We start from the raw sequence: 24,938 nt of genomic DNA on the forward strand, positions 1-24,938 counted from the left end.
TTAATTATCCAAACAACACCTCTCAGTAAATCTGTGATAGATGTCATTTTGGAAGCCAGAAGGCCTAGTACTAGAAAATCTTATGCTGATAAATGGAAGAGATTCTGTGCTTGGAACCAAGCACAAGGAACAGACACAGCAAAACAAAATATCCCTCAGATTTTACAATACTTGACTGAGATGCTTGAGAAGGGCCTATCTTTTTCTTCAATAAAAATCCATGCCTCTGCCGTCTCAGTTCATTACAACACGGAGCCTCCCATCTTTTCTCATCCTTTGCTAAAACAGTATCTTAGAGGGGCCAAAAATGTAAGGCCTCCCAGAAGACCACCAACTCCTGCATGGGACCTCAATTTTGTGCTGGAAAACTCAACCTGCCTCCTTTTGAACCAGCAGCTACTGCGGATATAAAATTTTATCTTGGAAAACAGCTTTCCTTTTGGCAATCACTTCAGCAAGAAGGGTTTCAGAACTACAGGCACTCATGGCTGTGGAGCCTTTTATTACATTTTACCCGGACAGGGTGTCCCTCAGGACCAATCCTTCCTTTATGCCTAAGGTGGTATCCAGTGTGGCTCTTAACCAAACTATTAACCTGCCAACATTTCACCCAAATCCGCAGAACAAGGGGGAGCGGATTCTGCATTCACTGGACGTACACAGACAACTAAGATTCTACTTAAACAGGACCAAATCTCTAAGAAAGTCTGAGCAACTACTGGTGGCATTTGCTTCAGGATCAGAGGGGAAGGCTATATCAAATACTATTTCTAAGTGGATAAGCCGTACCCAAGGGAATCCGTTCACATTCCACCAGGGCTGTCTCTACCTCAACAGCCTTTCTCAGAGGAGTTCCAACCAAAGACATTCTAGAAGCTGCTACTTGGAGCTCTGTGCATACCTTCACAAAGCATTATCGTTTGCCTCTCTTCTCCAAATCCAGGGCAGGCTTTGCCACTGCAGTTCTGCAGGGGCTTATAGCCACTCCTAATGCTATTTAGTTCCATCCTCCCATCCATAGCTTGGGGATTCTACCCAAATGTAAAGACTGCAACAGTGAAACACGAAGAACATAGTACAGTTGTGTACACTTACAATAAATGTAGATGTTCGAGTGTATTCACTGTTGCAGTCCGGGTTACCCACCCACCATCCCCCTTTTCTATAACTTTTCTTTCCTTCACTATAGCCTAAAGCCTTTGTGGTGTATTTGCTTTTAGATGAAGGTAGAGTTTATGTTGATAAAAGTGCATTGACATATATTGCTGTTTATTTATATCTCTCTCTCTCTCTCTCTCTATATATATATATATATATATATATCTATATATATATCTATATATATATATATATATATATATATATATATATATATATATATATATATATAGCAAGAAAAACTGAATAAAATGGTGTCGGCTGCATGTTTTATACCCCTGACGACCTGACGTCATGGAAGAGAAGACAGCAACTGACGCAGGACCCAAGACTTTGTTATTCAGGCCGACTGAGGGCAACCTGCCAGCAGATTACCAAAATGTAATGACTGCAACAGTGAATACACTCGAACATCTACATTTATGGTAAGTGTACACAACTGTACTTTTTCTCTTACTCTACAAGTGAAAAAAAAAACTCTATAAGAGTTTTCTCTTTCTTTAAAAGTGAACTTTATATTTTTTTTTTTTTTTGTAAATGTTGTATGTTCTCTGAATTAGATCTTAGCTTAGGCCTACTAAAATAGACTCTGTACAAGTTTTTCATATGTACAATCTAAACGCTAAACAATGTACTTCAACTCATGTTACTCTTGCATACATTTGTATGTTATGCCTCTGCCTGCTTGGAGCTTTTCTCCCAGGGCCTCTACTGAAAATGGACATATATCCAGTTAGACTAGCCTGGTCAACAAATGTAAAATAAAATAAAATAAATAAATAAAATAAAATAAAGTGTTAAAACTGGGCACATGGACTATCAGCTTGCTAACCCTAGTTGCCTGATTGCTAGAATTCAGACATAATGCCAAAAAAAAATGTTGCACAGACATCTAGTGGTACAAATTGTGATCAAGATTTTTAACTGTTAAATGAAATGTGTAACAGTAGCATAATCACATATTGCTGTACTACATTATAAAAAGTCAAAAAAATCTGAATTTTCAATATAGGGCGATTCATATCCGCGGTGGTGCAGCGGTAGCACTGTTGCCTCACAGCAAGAGGTCCTCCCGTTCGATTCTTGGCTGGAGAGTGGGGAGTGCCTTCTGTGTAGTCTGCATGTCCTCCCCACGGTTGGGTGGGCGTTCGAAAGACATGTGTCAATGGGCGCGCCTTTGTTGAAGATTGGACGTCGAGCTGGCACCTCAGCGTTCGTGAAAATCTACTGCCAATCATTAGCGGACTGGAGTTCCGCTGTGGCGACCCCTAACCGGGAAAAGTTGAAAGACAAACAAAAAACTGTCAAAGTAAGTAATATGAACTGACAGTGTGGTATTAAACATTAACATTCAAAGAACAGAAGCTGCGTGGTCAGTAACAAGTTAAAAACTAGGGGAATTAAAGCAATTTTTTTCTTTTATTGCAAACCTCACATCAAAGATAACATTTTGAGCACAGAATGACTTATTAGCGAAGAACAACTGAAACTGCAATACAGTACTATTAACAGAATTAGTAAGAAAATAACAGGAGAGGTTTCATCCCAGAAGTTAGTAGTTTATTGGCCATTTTGGGCTAATTTCTCTCTCTTTCACTTCCCTGCTATAAAAACCGCATTAGCGCAGTTTTTGCACTTGTACTCTGCTCCGCAAGTGCCTTCCAGGTGTTCTGCAGAGTCTACAGCAGCAGAGAGTCAAAAGAGAGACTTTGGAGTGATTAAGTATCATTTTTCTGCTTTTCTTACTGTCTTAACTAATTCCACCTAAAACGCCAGTTTTTTTAGCGAATTTGTGATTTAAAAAGTTTGTTATTGCTATTGTACTTATTTGCTACCTGCACTTGAATTAAGTCATTTTTGTGTTTAAATAAATAATCTGTTTAACTGTTGTAGGCTACACACTATAGTGCAATAGCATTTTCTGTGCATTTAAAGTGTTGTTTTGATTGTATCTGCTTTATTTTCTGAAAAAAAAAAATTATATATATCCTTGTTTTCTGCCTTTTTGAACTAGTATAGTCCAGTTTTCAGGTTATTGATGTGTTACAAGTTTCTGTATTGCCCATACCTTACTTGGATAGAAGGAAGTTTCTCTGTTCACTTGTGAGAGAGGGGAGCTTTGAGAACCCTATCTGTCCCTGGAGGAGTGGTTTCATCCCAGAAGTTAGAAATTAGACCAAAATGGCCGATAAACTACTCTCTCTCTCACTTCCCTGCTATAAAAAATGCATTTGCGCGGTTTTGCTCACGGGGCAGTGCCCGTTAGCTAGAGTTAAACTATTCTCGGCTCCACGAAGTGTACTCTTCAATTTTTCCCTTGGAACTAGACAAACCTTCAACTTTAGCACTCAAACCATTCATTTCACAGTCAAGCACTTGCTTAAAACTCATAGCAAGCACTAATTAACCCTAGCACTAGACCCCCCTATACTGTCCAGAAGGACAAGGCACTCTATTCATCCCCACCAGCCAATCAGAAAAACAGCTTACTCTACCTATTCAGGCATGTCCAAAGGGCAGTTTCCAGTGTACTCTCCAGTCCAACTGGTGAATCTGGGCATTGTGAGGCAATGTTACAACTACCTCATGTACACAGACAACCCTCTCCTCCTACCACCAAACACTAATATATGCGAGAGATGCAATTATACAGCCAAACTGGAGGTAAAGCTCTCTCAACCCAAGACTGGAACTGACAGTCAAGAGGAGAAGGGTAATACTTCCAACACACCATCAGTCTCACATAGACCTAATAAACCGACACCGGCAAATAACACACATGAATACATGAAAACATACTTGGAGGCTCTAAATAAAAATCTGCAAAAGCAACAGAGACCTCCAAAGCAGACATCCAAGCAACCTCCACACCCAATCACCAACCATGAAACACATACTTCACATAATCAGTGTGCCATGCAATCACAGCCCTTTAAGGCAAAATAAACATAACCAACACACCAGTAATAGGCGATTCTACAGTCAGGCACACTGATGTCCCACTAACTAGGCTGGACAAGGAGAAGGTTACAGTTAGCTGCCTGTCGGGTTCCGGGATCCGCCACATAACACAATCACTCAGGTCACTCCAGAACAAGTACAAATACGACTCTGTCATTGTCCATGTTGGTGTGAATGACCTCAGACATACCTCCCTGGACTACATGAAAAGAGACATGGAACAGCTCTCTGATCATGTAACCCAGGCCAGTATGACCCTGACCCTGAGTAGCATCCTGCCCTCACCAAGAATGATGCCACAGTATAAAACAAAAATTATCAAGTTCAACAACTGGCTAAATTTCTGGTGTCATTCAAAGAGGAACCAGTATCTGTGCTCCTGGGATGACATGCTCAACAAGCCACATTGCTTTACCAGAGATGGCTTCCACCTGTCACCCTTAGGCTTTCGAATACTGGCCAAAGCTCTTGCCGCCCCCCCCCCCCCATAGTGCCTTTTTTAGGCAAGGCACAAAAGACAAACCCACCAACATAAATAGCACAAGTAACCAAAAACTGAGGGTAATGCTACTCAACGCCAGAAGTCTAAACCTCAAAATGCATGCACTCGAGGCACTCCTCAGTATGGAGAACATAGACATTTGTGCAGTAACAGAAACCTGGTTTAAGGCTCCTGAGAGCACCCCAGCACTACTAGGCTATAACTCGTACCATACCTTTCGGCCACAAAACCAGGACTGAAACACAAAAGGAGGGGGTGCATCCATATTCATCAAGGATACCCACACTTCCAGGTTAGTGGCGCAGCACAATGCATCAGAGATCATCCATGTGCAACTAACAACGGGCAAAACTGCAATCCAAATTGTAGCTTGCTACAGATCACCCACCATGACCCAGGACCCCCATTCCGCATTTCTGGAGACACTGGGAAATATGAACGTCCTACCAAACACCCTAATACTGGGTGATTTCAATTACCCAAACATAAACTGGGAGAACTACTCAAGTACTAACTCCCTTGCCCAATGCTTCCTAGAATTTATAAACTTGAATGCCCTGGGTCAAATGATCAACACCCCCACCAGAGGGAACAACATATTGGACCTGGTCATCACCAACATGGGTGACCGGTGTTCCACACCGGAGGTCAAACCCTCGCTGGTTAGATCAGACCATAGACTAATCACTCTGGATATCCACATTCTGCCCCCACCCCCAATCAAGGAAACCACCATGAAAAACTTTTCAAAAGCAAACTTCACGTTACTTAAGACCGAGGTGGAAAAGTTCACAGCCCTCATGCTAAAGGACAATGCTGTCCAAGCTGCTGAAACCTTTACAAAGGCACTCTATGAGCATCTGCAGGAATGCATGGATCGTTCTATCCCAAGTAAAACCAAGACTCACTCCAAGAAAAGGAAACCAGTCTGGTGGACCCCTGCAATAAACAAGCTACACAACAGGAGGAGGAAACTAGTACAGAAAAGAGTAAAATCCCAAGAAGGAAAGACATCCCTGATCAGTATCAGCAAGAAACTATGACCCGTCATTAAATCATCCAAGGCTAGTTTTGAAAGAAAACTTGCCAATGACTCCAAAGATAACCACAAAGTGTTCTTTAGCTATGTCAAGAACCTAAGTGGAAACTCTCAGATCTGCTCTGAGTTAGTGCAGAATGGCACAATACACTGAAACGACTGATATTGCCAACATTCTGACAGACAGGTTTAGTGCAAACTTCACCCCCCCTCTCACCCCCTAAAGGGCCCATAACCATACCAGAAGAATGTAAGGCCCCATCAATCACAGACACACAGGATAAAAATAGCCCTATCTAAAGCCCAAGCCAAAAACACAGCTTCAATGGAACTGGACGGTGTCCAAGGCTGTGTCTTACAAGAGTTCCAAAATTAACTAACCCCTCACCTAAACACACTGTTAAAACTCAGCCTCTCTACAGGCTACATACCACAGAGTGGCACACAGCAACTGTTATCCCACTCCACAAAGGTGGGACCACAACGGACCCCGGGAACTATCGCCCTATAAGCCTGACTAGCGAGACAGAAAACCACAAATTTTATGAGGAACAAACCAAAAATAAGAAGCAAAAAATCTATTCATTCTTTGAAAATCTGGACAGTTGGGAGGTATGGTTCAGCTGGGGCTACCTAAGTTTGCCGCCTTTCCCACTCACAAAACCATGGTCGAATGGAGCCTCCCCCTGCAGCCATTCCAATGATCCATTACTTGGTTATTTCACTCCATTTACCATAAACACTAATGTGCATACTGATTTACTTCTATGATGATTTGAACTTCATTTGAAAGTTTTATTTTGCATTTTACAGCACAAACACTAAGACATCTGCTAAACAAACTTGGCATTAAAACTTCTCTGCCATTGAAACTCACATTCATTGAAACATTGAAACCCACATTCAAAGAAAATACATTTTACCCGAGGCAGATAAAGATTAATTCTGGGCTGTTTTCAAATCATAGGCCCCTTGCATATGAAACATACATGTGCTCTTTGATACACCTTCCTATTGCTTTGAACATTTTTCCAGTAAACAATGAAACAAAACGCATGCACCAATGACAAAACTGCCAAATTCAGAACATTTCCATCATAAAAGTCTACTCAAACTTCTACAGTCCACTATTATCAGTAAATATGCACAATTCTACAGTCCACCATTATCAGTAAATATGCACAATCTCTGAAGTAGTAAAAAAGTCATCTAAATAATTCCACGTTAAATAAATCTGTAATGAAGAGGTTGCTGCTAGCAATCACCTTTATATTTCATGGTTTCATCGAAAAATAAAGTGTCTGATGCCCCTGAGGAATAAATTGCCTAAATTACGTGAAAAATAAGCTAGTAATATTGCAATAGGAAATGGATGGCAAACTGATAACAGGCTCATAGTTAGTATCTTAACTTTCAGTACGGCAGCATTCACCCCTTATGGGAGTAGAACCAACAACCTTCTGCATCAAAAGCAAGTACACAACCTGTTGTGCTATTAGCAATGCGAGCTGACTTAGCATAATCAGCACTAAACTTCTCTTCCCCTGCAGCTCTCAGCTCCTTGTAAAATCTACTCAATACTCGAACTGCATCTCAACTTCACAGCACAAGAAATCTGGAAAAAGCCAAATTTATTGGGGTGGGTCAAAAGGGCAAAAACCAGGGACACATTAAACATTGCTTGTATAATCTTGGAAAGCTGCTAGAATAAAATGCTGTGTTACCACTATACATTTTACTGCCAAGGTCCCTGTGCAAAACAGTCAGAGCAACATACCACTACGCCAAATCAGCTGCTTTGTGAAAGAGAGGAAGACTGAAACTTAAATGGCTATCATTTAATGAATTCAGTTCTCACCATAGCTGTCAACCTCTTAGCAGAAAACACCTGGACAAACCCAGTAATGAGGGAATACAGCCCTCAGACATATTCAGTGAATTCAGTTCTTGCCATAGCTGTCAACCTTAGCACAAAAAATCTGGACAAAGCCAATAACAGGGTAATACAGTCCTAAAAATAAGGACAAATTTCAAATAGTCATCTTATAAACTTAGAAAATTGCTATAATAAAAGGTTGTGTTACTATATATTTATTGCTAGAATAAAAAGTTGTTTTACTATGTATTTTCTGAAGAATATGAAGTCTGAAATTCAAATGCCTGTCAATTTTACTTCTGACGGAACAAAAACAATTTTCAGCAGAGGCCCAGGGAGAAATACTGTAGACACGTCTTTGTAAAATGGCAGGACACCAGAGCAAATCCACACAAACACAGGGATAAGATGCAGATGCCACACAAAAGGCACCCCAGCCAAGAATCAAACCAGAAAACCTATAGCTGTGAGGCAACAATACTGCCACTGCACCATCAAATATGTAAGGAATTAAGCATTCAGAAACCTGAAGTCTGAAATTCAAATGCCTGTCAATTTTATTTAACATTTGTTAATTGGGACAGTCTGACATGGAACAAAAAACAATTTTCAGCAGAGGCCCAGGAAGAAATAATGCAGACATGTCTTTGTAACATGGGAGGACACAAAAGCAAACCCACACAAACACAGGGAGAAGATACAGACCCCACAAAGAAGGCACCCCAGCCAAGAATCACACCTGAAAACCTGCAGCTGTGAGTCAACAATGCTACCACTGCACCATCAAATATCAAGCATTGCAACATTTACAAACTACAGATATTATGAGGAACAGATCAGATCAAATACAAGGCAAAAATCTGCAATTTTTTTACAAATGGTGGTGGGTAGGGAATTCAGGTCTTTAACACCTGCATACAAGGTACAGGGTTCAAGCCTGAGGTATTCCCTACTACACCACCATGAGTCTAACCACCAGTATATTGCACCTGGGGCGCACGCACACACACACACACACACACACACACACACACACACACACACACACACACACACACACACACACACACCTGTCCGCAAACCACCATAAATCCAAATCCCTGTCCACACATACATCCGAGTAAGCTACGAAAACCCACGCAAATCCACACCAGACCCTGCCCGTCGCGAGATTTTCCCCCGACAAGACTGCAGCAAACTCCAGACTGCTGACGTTGCAGTCCGACCCCGACGCGTTTTGCCAGCGAGTTCCAGGACAGTCTATGCAGTTTAAAACTGCATAGACTTCTGGGAGCTCCGTTCTTCATGTTTCCCAGTCAGGACTGCTGCTGAGACAATCTGTGCATGCTCCAGACTGTCTCAGCAGCAGTCCGGACTAGTGCGCATGCGCGAAAGTCCGCGATTTTTAAATTTTTTTTATCTTTTCATTTTCTTTTTATTTCCTTACTTTTTATTTTACAGTTGAGGGGGCTGCAGTCTGGCAGTCCAATAGCACGGGCCGCCCCTGCTGGCTCTGATGAGGACTCCTGTAGTGAGTGCTGGCTGGGTACCAAGCTAGTCAGTGTTTTCAAAATCTACCATTTTTGTGTTTCTTTCCAAATTCAAGATATCGATCAGAAAAAAATATTTGTTTTGTTTGCCCATCGAGCCATCCTTTGAGAAAAAATACACTTACATTATAATTACTATTACCTATATACATTGTTGATAAGCAACAAGCCATCCTCGGTCTCTAAAAATCTATGGACATTGTACATTTATGGCCACCCCATTCTTAATTTTACACAGTACATTCTGAGAACCTCTAAACTCAGTGGCCTCTGCAGCAGATCCAATGCACTCTAAAAGCTCTCCTCTGGGAAGTCTCTATTCCCTGTTCACGCAGTGAGTCCTCCAAAACTGCAGAGACTACTCCAGATCCAGTGCCACCAAATTTTCACAATAAGCGCAATACCATTTTTATTAGACTGATAACGCCTCTCCCTCACTGTGTCATATTCCCAAACTCTTTAATTACTGCTTTCTCACACTGCCTCCCTACCTTCAAGCATATGTCTAGGCTTTCACTAAGTGTCTCTGATTTTACCTCATACTCTTGCCCTGTCCCTTATAAAATCTTGCCCTGTCCCTTATAAAATTTTGATTTCTGGTAAATCACTGAACAGTTTCATACTTTTTATTGTTAAAAAAGTTAATGGAGCAAAAGGTTTTGCATCAATATGCATTTTTGAAGTGAATTAGAATAAAATTTCTAAGTTGTCACTGATTTTGGGCTTTTGTCCTCCCATTATTTTTGGCTTTGCCCAGAATTCTGCAGCAAAGTTGTTGAGAGATATGCCTTCATGTTGATGAACATGACAATCACCATGTTTGTTCTTTTATCAGTAGCTGTTGCTATTACTACCTACCCCTCCATCACAACTCTGTCCCTTAGTGTTTATTTCTTTGGGTGCATTTTTTTTAATTTCTCATTCAGCCTTGTCCAATTTGTTTTCATCTCTCACCCACCCACTTACACTGTATATAAGCTCTACTACAAATATGGATCTCATATGTAATAAAGTACCTTTCCTTCCTAGCCTTCAGGAATGTGCAGACATTAAAAACGGGCACCCAGCAGTCATAATCCATTAGCGGACATCCTGTTTCAAAGCCCTGCTTTGATGGTGGATATTGCATGGTACTACAAAAAGGCCATTTCCAAAGGGCGTCCCAAAAGTAGCAAGACGCTTATGTACCAACTTTGGTTGTACAGTATGTAAATGGGGATGCTGGAATCAAAGTTAGGTCTGTTAAACTGAACTTGCCTTGCAGCTCATTACACCATCTAGGTTATATGCTTAAGATCCTTTGCAGTCATATTTTAGTATAAATGCATACAATTCAGAAATGTTTTAAAGGTTGTATTTCATGTATGCATTCTACAGGACACACTTATTTCATATAAATTTTAGCTGAATGAAAACACCTAAATTGTAACATACATCTTTATATTATAATGAATATTAGTAATAAGAATCACATTAATTCAGTCTGCTTACTTCTTTACCCACTTGGCTAGCATGCAAATCCAAGTGGACTCACATTTGTCAGTATTCCTAGTTCTAAAGACATTCTCATTACAAAAAGGAAACCCTTCAAAAATTTGACTGCTCTTCATTATGACTAAAAAGTCATTGTTAAATCTGGTAACAACATTTATTCTACAACACTAAGTCGCTTCTATGTGGAAAGGAAGACTAGTTTCGTCAGTGCTTTGTAACTTGAGTATTTTATCTGCTCTCATTTAACACCCATCCTTATTCATTCACTTCACCCCTGTGACTCCTTGCCCCCTCCTCCATAACTTGGGCAGAGGTAATTTCTTACAAATACTAACAGTAATCCAAATAAAACACAATGTCAGCACTGTTTCTCTTGCAAGCTACAAGCAGTGAACTATTCATGTGACCGAACAAATGTAGGGGAAAGGTGATGAGCATATACAGCTACAAAAAGGAAAAAAAATGAACTAATGCATGTAGGGGAAAGGTGATAAGCATTTAGAGCCACAAAGAAGAACCTGACTTGTAGATTCTTTCTGTGCAACAAACACAAAATCCATATCAGAAGATGTATCAAAAATTACCCTGAAAATTGCAATCTAAAATTACCCTGAATGAGAGCTGCAGGTGGACTCTGGCCATCCTTAGAATCAGTGCCAGCCAGGATCAGTTTAGATTTGCAGTAATACACAAGGTTAGATAAGATACCATTATCTGAAATGCACTTTTACATTTTAAAATCACTAACAGTAAAGCCATTTATGGGTGCAAAACACCACATAAGAGAGAGAGTGAAGTACATTTTAACAAAAAATATCAGCTCACAAGAAAGGCACTTCAACTATTATGCACTAGACCTACAGTACAAATTAAATTCAGAACAAATATTTTAAGAAAAGACAAACAACTTAATAAAAAAAAAAAAAAAAAAAACAAGCCCATTTCCTATGGATATTATGGAACAGCTGTGCTCCACATATACCAGTATAAGTGTATCTGCAGATAAAAGATGAAAAAGCTCATCTACATAAATTGAACAACTGAGAAGCACTTCCACGCCAAGTGATTATATAAACTAGACTAACAGCCTATATTTTGTTTATGGAAAATGAATCATTATCCTAGCAGATGTACTAATGTGCAATTAATCCAGTGTATTAACGTAAGTAATTTGAAAAGACCAAGAATACGGTTGGTGATGAACATCAGTAGCACTGACCTTTTATAAGGTTATAACTACCTGGACAGTACTGCTACGGTAGCGTTGTCACCTCACAGTAAGACATTGTCTTGTTCGATTCTCAGCTAAAGAGTCTTCTGTGTGGAGACATGCGTGAGTGGGCGTACCTTCATGGAAAGTTGTACATCAGGGCTGGCAACTCGGTACGTAAAAATTTACTGCCAATCATTAGCGGACTGGAGTTCCGCTGTGGTGACCCCTAACTGGGAAAAGACGAAAGATACAACAACCTACTTGGACAGTACTGCAATATTACACAATAAACTGGTACAGAAAATCTAACATAACTCCTTGTAGATTTTCTGTCTACAATACAATACAATACAGGCACTGAATATGTCGTAGTCATTTCCTGAAGCTATGATTATGCCCCAACACACTGAAGACTTTGCAAAATTTGCAGTACGCAAAAAACGAGATGTCTCAACATACGGTCAATGCAGAAATGTTACAGGACTGCTCATAAAATGTTACAGGACTGCTCATACAAACAGATTCAAGACAGATTCATTTTTAGTAGACTATGTGCTTAAGCTGATCTGCTGTGCATCTGTTGTCATGATGTTCAAATGTAATTCAGAACAGTGCAAATTTTCTACAAAGATGTTATGCCTCTGTGAGCACATGCTGGAAGGGAAATCTTTAAATGATCCAAGTAGGGAACAAAAGTTTAAGGAAGTAGCACACGACAGTACAAATGAAGTTGCAGTTACTGATAAAGAAAATGAATCTTGGGGCAACAGTACATAATGCTAAATGAAAACACTGAAGATGACACCTGTCATGATTACCCAGAGCAGGACCATGAGATTGCTTAAATGTACATGCATTACATTTGATGTAAAGCACATGCAGAGTCACACACAATAGGCAAGATTTCACCAACCTGATAAGACAATGAACCCAAGCCTCAGGCTGGTGGGTTTTAAACGCCAAGTCCATTACATCAAATATTCAAGTGAAACTTAGTCCAAGTAGCCTACTGCACCTTTTTGTACCAGCTTATAATAGGCAGAAATAGAAAGGTCAAGGATTTATTAATAAAACGACATGAACATTGTTAATCTAGGATGTCCGTCAGTAGAAAAGCCTCGATTAGAATAAGGTTTTGTAAACTGAATTTTCAGAAAAATGCATAAAGTGCAACAAAAGAATCTGGGACTTTAGTGTAGATTACAGGAACATATTCACATGGGTTGGTTCCCAACTAACATTCTGAATCAATAAGTAGTAGTTATTCAAGTCATAGGGTACTGACATATTGGGATCTTGATGTCAGGCTTCAAATTGTCTACCTGATCAATTGCCTAGTATAAAAAAACAAATTTATGAAGAGGATTAGGTTTATGAATTGCTAACAAGCTTCTTTCTGAGGTAATGGGCATGATTTCCTCAGTCTCCATCTGCCTACTTTATGATTCTGAGCAAGTTACTTAATCAGACAGCACTCCCAGGCTTCCAATGAAAATGGGCCTCAAACCGGCTGGACACCTTACTTAAAATATAGAAGATGTGCATTACCATTCATGTTCAAATAGGTGACAAAGAAGACCATCAGTATTTCTGCACCAGCGATCATCAGATGCCAGTGAAATACATAATAAACTTATTACAGTCTACATTGTTTAAAATTCTTTACAAGATCATCTCAGAACCTGGCCTCTAAAATCAAAATGAACCAAGTGATGGTCAGATGAAGCTAATGACGTCACCAGAGGTATGTACATCAAATTAGAAAATCAAGCTAAGGAAATGGCGCACACACACACACACACACACACACACACACACACACACACTAGTGGAAACCACCTAGAAAATGCTGAATCCCCTCACAATACAGAGGAATTCCTTTACAAAAGCCAGCAACTCAATGATGGTGGCAGCTCAGACATTGTAAAGCGAATGACCAAAAAGTAATTCAGCAAACTTCTTTAGGAAAAAAATTTGAATACCTAGGTGAAAGCTCATGAGAAAAAAATACAGGGGCACTAAATGCTACAGGGATATGGTTTCCTAGCTAACATCTTGAATAGTTTCAAAAGCAATAAAACCTATAAACAGGTACGCAACATGCAATCTTACCCTGATGGATGATAGCCAAGCCAGCTTTTCATCATAAATGAAAGGTCCATGATCAACATACGATCAAATCAATGCCATTTACTACAAATTGACTCTGCATTAAAATACAGTGCCCTACAGGGGACCAAAAGGCACAGAGCCCAATTGCAGCCTCTGATGTAGTACAGGCTTCTTGGGTATATTTCTCTAAGCCAGGGACTGCCCTGTTATCAAAAAAATCTCATCCCACGCAGTGCCAAGTAGCCTTCAACAGTTATCAAGGGCCTCCAGCATGTGCCTTACACAGACTGACTAAAATCCCTGTCACTATACTCCGTATCGTACAGACTTCTTGGGGGAGACTTATGCTTGGCATACAGAGCAACCCAAGACCAAAGCTAATGAACTTACTGCATATCCAAAAATCAAATGGGTCTAGGACTACCCTTTCCAGGGACTTAAATAAGGCCTACGACTTAAATAGGACATGCTGGAGGGACAGATTTATCTCCCAGAGACTGCCGCATCATTGGAACAGGCTATCAATTCATGTGAAACAGAGCACCTCTAGGACACTGTTCAAGAGGAATCTGGATGAGTGGATGGTGCACCGTAAATTCTTACTGGGGATGGCACCCACAACCCTCTTGGACATGGGCAGTAATCACTAAACACAATCTTTGGTATTGCCTAGAACCTCTACAGTATCACATTGGGTTGAAACAGCTAGGCTTAAAATGACCTCCGGGTTGATAGCCTAGTAAACTCCTATGATTAGTATCCCCTGCTTATGTTAAGTCCTCACCCACCTAGGTCACCAACATCTGACACATTCTTTTTCCCTCCCATGAAAACACAAACTCAAACTATGCAAATGGCGGAAGGCAATCTCCCACATCAGAAGGGGCAGCAAACCTGATGGAGATCTGTCATAAAATATATTAAAACAGACAAAAAAAAGTTATGCAAATTATTTCAGTATTAGTGGATGTCAATAAAGTGAAAAGGAATCCAACAATGAAAAACTCCAGAAGTAGCATTCAAGCAATAAAAAGTCAGTAGTTTAACTCGCACAAATCACAGGGCATAAAAGATGGTAAGGCAAATAATTCATAAATGAGCTCAGTAAACTATTACATTAACACAAGGTTACATAGGCCTATAGTCTCAAATTCTTAAAATCACAAACATAAAATTATGGATTATAAACATTAGAAAAAAAAAAGACAGGAACATTAAAATGGGTATCACTGTCTATGCCAGCAAAGTCTTCACATCAAGATCCTCACAGGACGGCTTCAGCACCATTAAGATTTGGCTGAGGAGTGCAACACAGAGCTGAGATTGCAGTTCTTAACAACACAATTCAGGTACACAGTCATCAAAAGGTAGCATTCCCTAACACATTGCAAAAGGGCACCATTTCATTCTGACACAGGTCGTGTAGATGCAGCTACAGCAGCATAACCTTGTTAAAACCTATGGCCGTTTTCAGATATTCAGATAAAAATTAAACAAGTGTCTCTCATTGCCTTCCTGTCTGCCGAAGAAATTGCAAATGCTTTCAAGGATTTGTGCAATGTGATGCTTGACACTCTGCAGTCATTTATGGGGTGGCTCAAGAAAAGCTGTGTGCTTGGGAAACCCAGAAGGGGTGGGAACAAGAAGTCAAAATGACAATGTATGCCTCTTTACCCCATCCATATTCTGATCCATAGCTAACCTGCAGGATGCAGGCCTTCCATGAGGCACTGCACAAGAGGCTATGATTCCTACAAAACTGCAAACAAATATTTTCAAAAGAGCTTCTCCAAGTGGAGCAAGACAGGGTGGATACACTCTTAAGTATAACAATGTTTCCTAAGTGCACAAATATCCAGCATGCAGGTTTCAATTCAGAGGGAAAGAAAGTTATTGGCAATCCTTGACAGCAAAATGATAGTCAGCATTGCTGGATTTTTGAAAGTGCAGTACACAACTTCTTTTGTGAAGGACTGCATACATTTCAGGAAAATACCAGGACACATACTTATTCACACCAAGCACTTAAGAATGTAAAAACACTACGAAAAGCACACAAACGCATAGACACAACATCCCTACCAACATCACCAAACACCCGTTCAGCATTATAAAACTTCATAAACAGACTTGTCTGTTTACATATATTTGGTGTAAGTGACTATGTGTCTAATCCTTTTGTTTCTCACACCATCCATTAAGCCAATAGGTTAGCTTTTGTATTTCACTGCAGCACATACTACACTGAACAGATTATAACTGCAAATGTAGGCTTTATATTTACAGGTTCATAGGAGATTACTAGGCTAATAGTTCAAGAGCCTTTAAAGCTTAGCCAGATTTACCCAATTTTCTATCCCTAGGGGAAAGATAAGGGTCAGCAAGCAGGGTTTTGACTATTTGCACAGACTGCCTCTGTCCATAAGGGACATGGGCATCACACCATGAATGAATTTGCGATTTCCCGTCCATCGATCCAGAGTGCTGTTGAAGATGGTCAGGGAAAGGCTCTGCTTCACATGAATAGGAAGACTATTCCCGAGGATGGGCAATCTATGGGACACACATCTGTCTCTCCAGCATGATCTATTCCTGTCAGAGATCAGGTTTAGATCTCTGGAGTGGGTAATCCTAGAACAGTTATTTTTGCAAAAATGCAACATTTCCAAAAGGGCTAGGTCAGAGACTGCCTTGTAGGTCAGATACAGATCCTCCCCTCAGGAAACTGAATACAGTGATACTACTTTTTACTGGTCCACAAATTACATGCTGGTTATATCCTGTATTTTTTTGGTGAGAAACCTCCGAGGACACTCCAATTGTTGTAGGGGCCTAGCAAAGTACATGCCAAAGGGTGCACTGAATTACTCGCCTGATGAAGGCTGAGTACAGTGTTACTATGACATCCTAAGATCTTGAAGCAATGCCCTTGCTTGTAAGCTGAGCCACATACAAGGATTTCCTCACCTCTGTGGACACATTATTTATTTGCCACTTATTAACCTTCCTCACCTCTGTGGACACATTATTTATTTGCCACTTATTAACCAGGTTAGTCTGGCTGGGCAGGTGCCCTTTTTCAGCAAAAACCCAAGGAGAAAAGCTCCAGATACAGTGTTTACAGTTAGATAAACATTTTTCAGTTAGTGTTTACAGTTTGGTACAAAAATTATTTACAGTTGCATATAAAAAGAGAAATTCATAAAATGGGTATATACAATGTTTTTAAACATTCGTTTAAGTGAGGAGTTAATAATACAAGGAAAATGTGTAAATGAGTCCAGGTAGGTTGAGAGGTACTAAAGGAAAGAGGCAAGGAGAGGTTAGAGGTATAGGAGGTCCAACTAAGCACTCAATAGTAGTCAAGGAAAAATGTTGTATAGATTAATAGGAAATGAGGTAGAAAGCTTACAAGCAAGGGGTCAAGTGGAGTCTTTACAGGGGCAGGACCAGGAGTTGTTTATGTAATCCTTTAGGGCTAGTTTGAACTTGGGCGAGTTTTGGAGAGATCTGATGGGGAGAGGGAGCTTGTTCCAAGTTGTAGAGACCGCAGGACTATAAACACTTTTATCTATGGTTTTACTAGGTTTGGCGATTTGGAGTAGGTGTTGGTCAGAGCTACGAAGTTCGCAGTTAGGGACATAGGGGGAGATGAAAGTTATTAATGAAGGACACGCTTGGGGTTATATAGCAGGATGGATTCTGTCATGTGAAGTTGAGGTAGAAGGAGCTGGTTATGGAACTCTAGCCAGTTTAGTGTTTTTAGTGAGCGATAGGGGAGATTTGTGGCAAATCTAGCAATTTTATTATAGGTTAGTTCAACTTTGTTTAAGAGATTTATTTGGAGGTTGGTGAAAATAGGGGCAGCATATAGTAAGGTGGGAAGGAGTTAGGCTTGGGCAGGGGATATTTTAGAGTCTTGTGTAAGGAATTTTTTATTTCTGTATAGTAATCCAAGTTTCTGATGGGTCTTTTTGATGTAGTTGTTGATGTGGATGCCAAATTTTAGTTCATCATGAATGTGTATACAGAGTAGTTTAGTGTTAGACTGTGCCAGAATGACTGTATTGTTTAGGGAAGAGATAGAGAAGGAGGGTTTGGGTTGTGGAGAGGTTTGGGAAGGAAAAGAAGTTTAGTTTAATTCAGGTTAAGTAGGAGTTGGTTAGTAGTGAGCCATCTTTTGACAGAGTGTAGTGTGTCTTGTGTGAGGGTATGTAGGTCAGTGGCGACCAAAGTACAGATTACTGTCGAAGCACCCAGATCTCGCCCCACTGGGTCCACTCTTAGGGGAGTGCTGTCAATGTTGTAATTTGTAGGAGTATTTGATTTCCCAAAATGTATTATTATGCATTCCTTCAAATTTAGATTGAAGTCACAGATCTGATACCAATCATTAGTCTGTGTCAGACCTTTCGGTAGGATATCAAATATTGTTTGGGGAGTCAATGACTGCCTCCATCTTGCAAGTCATCAACAAACTTGGTCAGCCAAAGGTCACCTACATTTGCCCTGACATACAAAAAGTATACTCCCAAAATGGAGGGGGCCCAGCACTGAGCCCTGTGGTACTCCACTGGTGACTGGCATCTTGCTCGATGTCAATTCACCCACTCTAACATATGTGTTCTGTCCATGAGCCATATGGCTAGCCATCTAGTGGCGTAGAGGTTTAAGCTCAATTTTGTGAATTTATTTAGAATATCCAAGTACAGTACAAAGCCTGACTGGAGGCTGTGCTTAGAGATCTGAGTGGGTCTGCTAGGTTACGTTTCAAGTTATTTAAAAGGCACCTTGAGATGCCATTAGGGCCCATTGAGCCATTTTTAGCTTTAGAGAATTAAGTGATGAACTGTTTTGTGTAACATGCAAATAAATTGTATGGGGTATTTTTTGGGGAGTGATAGGAAGTGATGGGGGGTGAAATCTGAGTTGAATTTATTGGCCAACAGGGTTTGCTATTTCTTCTGGCTGAGTATAAGTAGTGCCATCTACAGCCAACGTAGCACATTGTTGAGTGTTTCCCTTAAGACTTTGGACAGAACTAAAATATGCTTTGTGGTCATACTTTGCTTGGGCAGCTATTTTAGTCTCCTATTTAATTTTTGAAGACTTGTCTAGTTTCCTGATTTGCCTGTTGAGACTAATGAGAGTTTTTTTTTTCTCTGCTGTGTCCACCCCCCACTTACTTCTAGACAGGAACTGCTTCCTTCTGTTGTGTAGTCCATTTATACCAGGGGTCCACCAGGGTGATTTGTTTTTCTAGCTAGACTTCAGTTTAGTTTGGGCAGGTACAGCCATTTCCATGCAGGGCTGTGGTGGTGCAGCTGTTAGCATTGTCGCCTCACAGCAAGAGGTTCTTTCTCCGGTTCGAGTCTCGGCTGGAGTGCCTTCTGTGTGGAGTCTGCATTCCCTTCCCGCAGTCGAGTGATGTTTAAAGACATGCAGGTAGGTGCGTGCGTGAATGGGTGTGCCTTCTTTGAAGACTGTGTGTTGGGCTGGTACCTCTGCACAGTAAAAATCTACTGTCAATCATTAGCGGACCAGAGTTCCACTGTGGTGACCTCTAACCGGGAAAGCCAAAATACATTAGTTTAGTTTTAAGTGGCTGCAGAGGGCATTTGTGTATACTCCTGCATAGGGCTCCATGTTTTTGGTGTTCAACGGAGCTTTAAAATTATCTATGCTAATCACTTAATAGGAGGTAATCTGCCTTGGAAAAATTCTTTAGTGTTTGATGGGGGTTCTGTTATATTTATTTCAAAGGAGATCAGTTTATGATCCAATCTTACCAATGAGGATTTTACGCTGGTGGAAGGGATTGCAACACTCCCCCATGTTTGTGAATACTATGTCAAAAGATGTTTGAGCCCCTAGTGGGAGTGCAGCCCAGCTGTTCCATAGCATTTACACTAACAACGTCCAAGATTCTCTGAACCTGCATGTTAGTGGTCGTACATGTTTCTTCATGGAGGGGTACTTAAAATCACCAATGAGTAGTGTGTTGGGCTGAATGGTAAGTGGTTCTAGTAACGTCAAGAATATATGGGAAGAGACTATCCAAAATATTACAAAAACTGAGAAATTAGAAGAAGTTTTGCTTTATGTATATGGACGTCAATATGCAAGCAGTGAAAATGCTTTTAGTTCCTTTAATTTTATACACAGGTCGGGCATATTTTTATCATCCAGAAAAATGGTGGATAACAATTAATAAAGAGCTAAAGGTTTTTATCTGGGAAGGGAAAAGGACAAGAATGAAGTGGGATAACTTGATCCTTCCAAAAGAGCAAGCTGGTTTGGGATTAGCTGATTTGAAGGGGTATTTCAGAGTTACAAAGCTAAGGCCCCTATACACAGCACAAGCAGAAAGTTAGAATTAAAAGTGGAAAGGAATGATGATGAAGTGGGGAGGGGTCTCAAAAAATAAAGAGACAATGGGAGTTTGGATGTAGATTCTTAATACTACACAGTAGAGAGTTGATTATCTGAACTAATTGGGATCTAGGGTAGTTCGGATAATCAAACTTATAATTGAACCAGATAAAAAACTTCTAAAATCTTGTTTTTTTCTGCACATAGGAATACAGTTTTCAACCATTCAGCAATTCCAGTTGACAATAAAGAATATTTTTCACACACAAGCTAGCTAAATACTCAAGTAAAATGCTCACGTGAACACGTACAAGGTTTATATATTCAGACTTTATGATATTTCTTACCCGAAAACTTTGAAAGGCTGGTTTGGGTAACTGATGTTTCAGATAATCAACTCTACTGTACTTATAAAGTAGCAGAAAGTATTCCAAGCATTAAGCAAACACAGGAATGGAGAAAGAAAATTCTGCTGATAGGAATGACGGCAATTAGGGGTACAGAGAATTGGCAAAAGAGGACTGGAATTTACTGGAGAAAACTAAAACTAGCAAAGGAAGCAAGGCATTGGGAGCAAATAATTAGAGAAAGAAAGGTAACAGAATGGGAAGAGGTCAATAATTCATTTGGACTGCAGGCTAGAGACTGATATCAATCCTTGTAGGGAGGGCAGAGTATAGGCAAAGAGAAAGCGATAGGGGAATTCTAAGTGAAAGACCAGCACTGGGAGAGCTGGCCTTTGGTCATCTGATGCCGTGGGCAAAAGGGTTCAACAGCGCCCCCACCACCACCACCTTGTGCTCCCATCCTGCTCTACCTACACTATCCAGATTACTGGAAAAACGCCTCTGCTAGAACGGCACCCTAGGCAGCCGCCTAGTTAGCCTATACCTAGCTGTTAAAAAAGGGATAATTAGTAAGCAGGGCATATAAAATACTGCATGATAACTATAGGATTCGATCAGAGGATGTTGAGACTGGATAAACTAAGACACAATGGGAGGATATATGTGTGGATCGCAAACATGAAACAAAAGTTTGGATGATTCAGGATCTTTGCTTGGAAATACTGCATATACATAGGTATTTTATACCCCAAGCAGACTCCAAAGAATTTTTACTCAGGTAGACTGCAAGTGTTGGAGGTGTGATGAGAAGAAAGAGTTAACTGGTAACATATTTTTGGGAGTATAACAAGTTGGCAGACTTTAAAAATTCCCTGCAGACTTCTCTGCCAGAAATACTGGTGGAACAAACTGATGTAACTAAGAAATTATTTTTTGAGCTGTGGTACAGAATCGGAACTGCCTAGACACAGTAAGGCCTCGCTAAGTTTAATTCTGGAGGCTGCCAAAAAAAGCAATTACTGTAAAATGGAACTCGAGGTCTAAACCAACTGTACTAGAAGTAGTGAATATAGTTCCAGAGATAAAAGAACTGGAAGTGGCATCTTTAGAAAAGGATAGGTGTAAATTACATAGAAAAAAGTGTGTTAACAATACATGCAGAATAATGTTTTGGAGGAGGAATGATGTTTAAATGAAGCCAGGAATTGAATGAGCTATGTAATCTTTGACTGACAATAACTGTACTGAAGATTACATGTGATGCTTAATGTTCGCAAATGAAAATATGTCAATATGATTTATTTTTGTTTATATAAATGCATGGATTGCCTGTGTCATTAAGTTATAATTCAATAAAAGATGTTTCTTGTTAAAAAAAGATGTCTGGTGCGTTACTGGAGAAATAGTTCCTGTGGGTATTCATCACTGTATAAGGAGAGTCGCATCAAATCCCAAATGACTGATGAAAAAGCACGCCAGCGGGAGGATACAAGAGCAAAGGGGATAGTCACAACTGCAAACAATACAGGCATGAAACTGCTAGAGTGGGTGAGTAACACACACAGTAGTAGAAAAGTAAGATGGGAGATAACCAGTTTGGATTTGGGTCAGAATATAGGACAATCAACCCAGTTTTTCCAGTGTGACAAGTAGCAAGAAGAGGCTGGAGATGAGGAAACCATTAAACAGAACAATACCTGACCTGGAGAAAGCATATGACAATGTCCCAAGAAAGCTGGTTTGGGCAGTCCTGCAACAGTACAAAGTCTCAGGAACATTGGAAATATTACTTTCGGTTATGCACGAGGACCCACTGACACAAACACACACAATGCTCAAATTCACACAGTAGCTTCTAGTGGGAGTGGGTATGCTTCAGGGGTTGTTCACAGCGATAGACTGTACAACCAAACAAGCAAATATTACACCAGGGCATAGCAACAAAAGCGGATATATGCAGATGGTGTGGTACTATAGAGTCTGAAAACTAACTTCAGCAAATGGGTAGAGAAGTGGAATGAAAATTTGAAAAAAACTGTGATGAAACTTGGAGTACAGGCAAGACACTGGTTGGGGCAGCAAATGGGGGAAAGCAGAAGAGGAAGCTCAAACTGAAAATAGAAAGGAAAACTGAAGCAGTTTAACAGCTTCAAGTATCTTGGAGGTGTGCTCAAGGAGAAGGGAATGGTTTGAGTCATTTTTTCTGCAGTTTTACTGTGTTTTGCTTCAATTTGAATTCAAAGTTACAGATATTAACTGAAGTCATTTTACAGTTCTGAGGCAGGAAGAGAAGGAATTGAGTTTTCTTCGGGTTAAGGATTAGATGATTATTTCCAAGACATTTTTTTCAAAAGAGATAAAAGAATTCTGTGTAGTTCAGAGACAGTGCTGGAGATAGATAAGAAAGTAGATTCATCTGCATACTGTATTACAGATGAGAGACTGCAGGATGAATGTAGGTTGTTGGTAAAAATGTTGAAAAGGAGTGGTCCAAGTATGGAGCCTTGGGGTACTCCTGTTTGAACAGCAAGGAAAGGTGAGAATGCCTACTGCCGTACAACAGCTTGTTTTCTGCCAGTAACGTAGGACTGTAACCAACCAAAAATAGAAGGAGAGAGGTTTAGGTCTGAGAGTTTGTTAAGAAGGATGGGATGAGACACAGTGTCGAAGGCTTTAGCGAGATCAAGGAATAGACATGAGATGAGGAGGTTGTTGTCCCTAGCTTCTGAAACCTTTTGAGTAAAGGATAGCAAGGCAGTCGAAGTACAGCAAGCACAATCTCTAGTCAAAAGCGAATTTAAAATGTAATTTTTATATAATCTTGGAGGTCCTGAGAATGCAGCCAAGCAAACCTCCTTAAAACAGTACCATTGGTCACAGTCCTGGAAGATGTATCAACAGTATCATACAGACACTGTAAACAATAAGTAGTGACTTGTGCAATACAAGAAACAAATTATTTAAAGCAGGTTTTTCGTCACAAGAAAAAACTCTAGATAAAACATTCCTCATACTTTTACAATTTGTCAGAGCACATTTTAAAAGTATGAGCCTGACAATTAAAAATTCTGAAAATCAAAACAGCAGAAGTATACAGTTTTCCCCCATATCTATCAATAATTTTTCTATCCTTATTAGAAAGAGTAGGATTGGAATTAACTAACAGCATGACAGTCATACCTCAACTTAAAATCATAAAAAATCTGGACAAAGGTACATAAAAATAGGTACAAATCTGTATGATGATTAACATAAAATGTGCATACATAATTATGTAACCGCACTCACTCTAGTGGAATTGTGGGATGCCAACTTTTAAACCCAAATTGAAGAACAGACAAAATATTGCACACAAAATAAACTGAATAGTGTTTTGTTTAAAATTAATATTTGAACTTGTATCAAACTCTGAACTTGTGCAAACTGCAAAACTAAAATACAATTTTCTTTTATAAAAATACAGCCAGAAAATAAACAAACTGGATTTAAACAGAGGAAATCAGCATATAGGTAGATTTACAGATGGAGCACTTTTTGCTAAATGCAATCAGTTTTTTCAAAGCACAGAAGTCTAGCAATTAATTGAATTCAAATAACTGTAACAATATATGGATTTAGCTAACACTAGAAGCTGGTCTATGCACAATGGCTTTGTGGACTAGCACTACATTAGGTTAGATTCTGCAAAGTTTTAATAGCAGCATAGTTGTTTTACATGTAAACTGTCTGCTCTAAGCTTGTCTCTGCACAATGGTTTTGTTTTAGCTACACAAAGTTACAGGTTTCAGTTCTAAGGGAAGTTTTAGAGATAAAATTAACTTTCTGGGTGTTTTTGCCTGCACAGGGCAAAGCTAACCTCTTCATGTAATAACACGAATAAAAATTGCTTGTGGGCGTAATGCTTCAAGAAAATTTAAACTACCTCAATAAGGCAATTTCAAGTACTAGGGGCCTTTAGAATGATTTAAAGGAAAAATCAACAAATAAGGCAGTAACACTCTAATCAGTTAACTGAAGTGCAAATCAATAAAATACATCTCTCATCTACTAAGAATGGGGCAGGATTAACTGATGACCCCCCTCACAGTGTGACTAGGGTATGAAGCAGAACAGAGCTCTGGGAAAATGAGGAGACAATTTCTTGTAAGGGAGGATTACTCAAGTGGAATACTGATTTGCTGGGTGGACACTTATTATTAAAGATAAATGGAAAACAGTGGGTGGGACAGTACATAAACAGGCTACACAACATAGAACAGTAATGAAAGAGGGGAGGGATGGATATTGGAAGTCAGATTGCAACAATTATCTCCC

At 39.8% G+C, this 24,938-nt stretch overlaps 1 protein-coding gene across 1 annotated transcript in view; it reads right to left on the bottom strand.

The window, feature by feature from the left end:
• SCP2 (sterol carrier protein 2) overlaps nucleotides 1-24,938 on the bottom strand; it is an 854,319-nt gene that overhangs the window by 287,230 nt on the left and 542,151 nt on the right. The gene's annotated exons all lie outside the window — the stretch shown is intronic.

Source organism: Protopterus annectens, chromosome 10.part0 (genome assembly GCF_019279795.1).
Source record: "Protopterus annectens isolate FY-2018-M chromosome 10.part0, PAN1.0, whole genome shotgun sequence".
In the NCBI taxonomy this organism is placed as follows: domain Eukaryota; kingdom Metazoa; phylum Chordata; order Ceratodontiformes; family Protopteridae; genus Protopterus; species Protopterus annectens.